This window comes from Haemaphysalis longicornis, unplaced genomic scaffold (assembly GCF_048455015.1).
Source record: "Haemaphysalis longicornis isolate Haplotype H1 unplaced genomic scaffold, Haemaphysalis longicornis Haplotype H1 scaffold_1, whole genome shotgun sequence".
NCBI lineage: Eukaryota > Metazoa > Arthropoda > Arachnida > Ixodida > Ixodidae > Haemaphysalis > Haemaphysalis longicornis.
This window is the reverse complement of record NW_027526203.1, coordinates 202,590,357-202,596,024: the sequence shown is the minus strand read 5'-3', so window position 1 is coordinate 202,596,024 and position 5,668 is coordinate 202,590,357. Positions and strand designations below refer to the sequence as shown.

At 47.9% G+C, this 5,668-nt stretch overlaps 1 pseudogene; it reads right to left on the bottom strand.

Moving 5' to 3' along the window:
- Nucleotides 1-2,978: 2,978 nt before the first annotated feature.
- LOC144156493 (uncharacterized) lies at nt 2,979-4,631 on the bottom strand (annotated as a pseudogene).
- Nucleotides 4,632-5,668: the final 1,037 nt, after the last annotated feature.

Below are 5,668 nucleotides of genomic sequence, written 5' to 3'. Positions count from 1 at the left end.
ATAGCACTAACATCCACCCTTGTAAAAGTAATTGAGCGCGTTTTGCTTCTCCGTATTAACAAGTTTTTGCGTACAAGAAACATACTCAACTGCAGACAAATTGGTTTTAGGGAACGATGCTCTATCTGGTGGGCGCATATAGACTTAGAAAGTCGCATCCACTGGGCCCGACGAAATAAGCAGATCGCAGCATTGGTCACCTTGGACATTTCGAAAGCCTATGACAGTGTGGAATATGGCATCCTTCTAGATATCCTAGCTCGCTATTCGTTTCCGGAGTACATTACTGCGTGGGTAGCGGCTTTTCTGGAAAACAGAGAGTTTTTCTGTTCCCAAAATGGTTACGCCTCTTCCCGGTATAAGCAGACACGTGGAGTACCCCAGGGGTCTGTTATCTCCCCAGTGTTATTCAATGTACTTATGAGCTCCATACCCATTCACCGAGATGTGCATACATATGTCTATGCCGATGACATCGCCTTTTTCTCTTCATCGCAAGACATTCATTCCTTATTTCATTCCCTTCAATCATATTTGAATGCCCTGGAAGCGTGGTTGGATACTTTGAAATTTTCTTTAAACATTGATAAGTGTGCCATCCTCGTGTTCCCTCTTACGGACCAAATATCGATTTCGTTATCGTATCACCAACAAACCATTCGTCAGGTTGATTCGCTAAAATATCTTGGGGTCATATATGACAGAAAATTGAATTGGCGCCTACACATTGAACATATAGCTGCGAAAGGCTCCCGTGCTGTGGCTCTACTGAGGGTACTTAGCCACAATAGAACAGGTCTGAGGGCGGATACGCTCTTGATGATTTACAGCATGCATGTTCGACCAATTTTAGAATTTGGGTGTGTTGTATTCTCTGGCGCTGCGACATATAAGATCATGCCTTTGGTGAAGCTGGAACGACAAGCTTTGCGTTGCTGCTTAGGCCTACCCGGTTACGTCCCGATTCGGGTATTATACTTGGAGGCCGGAGTCCCAACGCTGAATTCCAGGTTTAAATATCTCACCATCAATGCATTTGCAAAGTTCCTAGAGTCACCGCTGGCCAGATCGCAGGCTGTGTTTGTCGAACACGCATTTGCGTTTTTCGGCTCTAATTGGTCTCGTATCCGGCGCCCACAGGTCATTTTTGCCAATTCTTTAATTCAACCATTAAACTCCACGCTCCTATCAGTTCCCGTCTTGCAGTCTCAACCCACAGTAGTGGAGGTTTCTTTTGATAACATTTTCCCAAAACATGCTAAGTTGCTTCCAACCAACTTAATTAAAAACATTCTCCTGGCTCACCAGTCTGAATACCCATCGCACGTGGTTATTGCAACCGACGCCTCTGGCAAAAATGAGAAAGTTGGGGGGGGTATCTTCTCTCCGGCATTGAATTGGTCTTTTTCATTGCGTCTACCAGATTATCCCATATTTTATGCAGAATTTCTGGCTATTCTTCTTGCTGTTCTGAAACTCGATTCGGCGCAATCTTCAGTGATGATACTCACGGATTCCCTCTCCGTGTGCATGGTCCTTTCTTCAGAAACTGTCAGTCCCATGCTTAAAACTTTTTACTCCTTCGTTCCCACGTATGTGCGGGCAATTAGGCTTGTCTGGCTGCCTGGCCACTGTGGATTAGCCCTTAATGAAGCCGCGGATACATTAGCGAAAATGGCATTGTCGTTACTTATTGTGGATGTGCTTCCCCCGTTTGCTTGCGTGTTGCTAGCCCGTTATCGACAATACCTGTTGGCCCAGGACGTGTCCGATCACGGGCTGCACACCTCTCCGGAACTCGAACACCTCAGGTTTCGGTGGAAAAGAAGCCTCTGCCAAACTCGCTCGTGCGAAGTTTCGCTGACTTCGTTTCGGTGTGGTGTTCCCCCACTTAACAGGTATATATACCGGGCAGATCTAGGAACCTCACCCTTGTGCCACTTCTGCCATGAAATTGAATCGGATGAGCATTTCTTCCTTTTTTGCCGCGAATTCTCGCATCACCGGAGAAGGCTGCTGGAGGCTCCCCTGCGGCGTCTTGGAATGCCACTAACCTTGCCAGTGCTTTTGTCGTTTGGAGGCACGCAGCTAGGCCACTGCCATGGGGATGTCTGTCAAGCCATCCATTCCTTCATTTCAGAGACGGCTCGTCTGCCTTGTTAAAATGATTCTGATCAGGCTCTCTCACTCCTCTTTCTTGTTCTATTTCTGTCTTCAACATATATTCTATATTCTTTCTTCGACTGCACCTTTTTGCCTATCTGGTTTTTTAGTTTAAAAAAAACACTCTTCTTGGCCAATCCCCCTGAGTGGGTATGCGCCACTTTATGGGCCATCACCACCACCACCACCACCACATTGGAAGCAGACGCTGGTCTGCTTCCAATGCACGAGAAATAACTGGTGCGGCGGTAGAAGAACAGGACAACGACGACGGAGGCGCTGCAGCCTTCCAGAACGCCAAGCAAGACCGCGATGGGCTCAGCCCGGGAGAGTGGCTCCAGCGACCGCCCAACCCTGGTGTTGCCGAGATTTCCGAGTTGGAGAAATCTGAGGGAGCCTGCCGAGACCTCGCCGTCGCTGACACGACCATCGTTTCCAAGACATCTGACCGGCCTTGCCGCAGCGCTGGCGTCACCGACGCGGCTCTCACGTCAGAGGCGTCATTACAGCCCTTCCGCAACCCTCGCATTCACGACTTGACTACCGCCACGGAGACCTCGGACCCGTTCTGCCACGGCCCTAGATTCGATGATGCGACTCTTGTTTCGGAGACCTCCGAGTTTCCCTGTTGCGACCCTTACGTCGGCGACGCATCTCTCTTTTCGCCAGCAGTTTAGCAACCCGGTTACGAGTCAAATGAGTTTTCATTGTGTTCAGCAAGAGAGAGAGAGAGAGAGAGAGAGAGAATTAACTTTTATTTGCACCCGTCTAAAATGACGAGGGAGAGGGAATTAGCCTAGACCCCCGTTCACCCTCTAACCGTCGGCCGGAATCCCTTGGGATTCGGCGGCGGCCAGGGCCAGACCGATGACTTTGCGTTGCTCTTCTGCTTTATGGTTGAGTAATAAGATCTCCCAGGATTCCACATTTCTGTTCGGGTCGTTATAGAAAGGGCATGTCCAGACCATGTATGATGTGGGCTAGGTCCGCAACGCTATTGCAGTGAGTGCACTTAGAATTAAATACTTCTGGATGCCATTTGCTGTATAGTTGAGGGTTCGGAAACACCCCGGTTTGCAATGCTCTCCACATAACTTCCTCTTTTTTGCTGAGCTGTTTATCCGCCGCTGGATAGATCTTGCGACCGAGCTTATAATGAGAAATTATTTCTTGGAATGTCGTTAGTTCGTCACGTGAAGGAAGGGGTTCCTCGCGAGGAGGCGGTGAGTCAGCTGCGATCGACCGGTAAGTGAGGCCTCGGGCGGTCACATGCGCCTTCTCGTTCCCCCGCAGACCCTGGTGGGCCGGGCACCATATCAGTGAAATTTAATCTGCTGATAATTGACCTTCTCTGAGAATTTTGGCGGCTGCAGCAGAGACCCTGCCCATATCATAATTCCTAATGGCTGCCTTAGAGTCACTAACAACCACCTTTGTACCGGTTTGTGCTATTGCTAGAGCAATAGCAACTTCTTCTGCCTCAGTTGCATTTGTGTTTTTGACGGTGCAGCACGAGACCGGGTCTCCACTCTCACGAACTACTACCGCTGTGTGTGCGGTCTTGTTATTGTCGTATTCGGCAGCGTCCATGTACAGTACATCAGAGCTCCCTTCAAATTTGGCCTGCAAGGCGATAGCCCTATTTTTTGCCTGCCTTTGTGAAATACCGGGTGCATGTTTTTAGGCAGCGGTATAATCATGAGTCTATTCCTAGTTGGTCTAGGTACGATATCAGTCTGCTTGGAACACTGAGACGGTTCGAATCCCAGGCGCTCCATGATGTTCCTTCCAGTTTTACTTCTCAAAAGTCTTTGATGCTAAGACACCGTGGCGGCTTCTATAAGCTCATCCAGAGTGCTTGATACACGTAGTCTTAAAAGCTTTACCGTCGGGGTGTTCGGAGGAAGACCTAGTGCGCTTTTGATCCCTTTCCTGAGTATGATTTCAATTTTATCTTTCTCTGTTTTACAAAGTTTGAGATAGGGTGCAACGAATACTACACGATTTATGACGAAAGCCTGAACCAATCTCAAGAGATTGGCCTCCCTCATCCCCACATGCTTATTAGAAATGCGCTTAAGTAACCGGCACGTTTGGCTGGTACTCGCTTCAAGTCTCCTGATAGTTTCAGTGTTTTTGCCATTTGTTTGTATGCGCAGCCCTAGGAATCTAATACTGTCTACGGTCGGAATGGCATTTCCATTGACTCGTAAAGCAATGTCGTAGCTCTTGGAAGGGGGACTGTTCCTTTTCCTCTTTGGAGATGGTAGAAAAAGAGCCTCTGATTTTTCTGCCGAGCATTTCAACCCGATCGGCTCAAGAAATTTTTCTATTGTATCTATGGCCTTCTGAAGTGTACTTTCAATTTGGCCGTCGCTACCCCTGTTCACCCACAGCGTCAAGTCGTCCGCATATATGGTGTAATTCAGGTTTGTTATTTCGTCCAGCCGCCCTGGAAGCCCGATCATCGCTACATTAAACAAGGTCGGAGAGAGGACGGACCCTTGCGGTGTCCCTCTATTCCCCAATATAATATTTTTGAGCGACTCTCCTCCCAAGCTGATGGTTGCAGTCAGATTGGAGAGAAAATCCCTTACGTAGTTATACGTCTTCACGCCTACGTTTAGCACGCTAAGGTTCTCGAGTATTGCTGCGTGTTTTACATTATCAAATGCTTTAGAGACGTCCAGGCCCACAATTACCCTAGTATCAACAGTCTTTCTGTCGATAACCTGCTCTTTCAGCTGCAGCATGACATCGCATACCGACAGGTGTGATCTGAAGCCTATCATAGTATCAGGATACAGGTTTTGATCTTCCATGAATCTATTCAGTCTAGTTTGGATTACGTGCTCCATCAATTTTCCAACACAAGATGTGATGGAAATTGGTCGGAGGTGCTCAAAGCTTAGCTTCTTCCCTGGCTTCGGAATCAAGACCAAGTTCGCAGATTTCCACTCTTGCGGTATCTCTCCCTTGTCCCAGCATTTTTGCATATACGTTGTTAGATTACTAATGGAACAGTCGTCAAGATTCCTGAGCATCCTGTTGCTGATTTTATCCGGCCCGGCAGCCGTTTTGGTTCTGAGGCGGTTGATTTCAGCGCTCACTTCCGCGACCGTGATGGGACTGTCCAAGTCCGGGTTTTCCGAGCCCGCGTACTCAGGGAGACTCTCAACTCCAGCACAACTGAGGTATCGATCCCTAACCTCCGCTAACAGTTTCTTCGTCGGACCTTCATATTTATACAAGAGCTTTTGAAGCTGCTGTCGAGACTCCGACTTGGTTTTCTCTGGATCTAATAGATGTCGGAGTAGCCGCCATGTCCTGGCACTGCTGATTTCCATATCCATTTGATCACAAATATTACCCCAATTTTGCTTCGTGAGTTCTAAAGCATGCTCTTCGATTTCTTTGTTTAATGCAGCAAGTTGCTTTCGGAGATTCCGGTCTCCTCTTTTCTTGCTGATCTTTTGCTCCAAATCTTTCTTTTTTTTCCATAAAC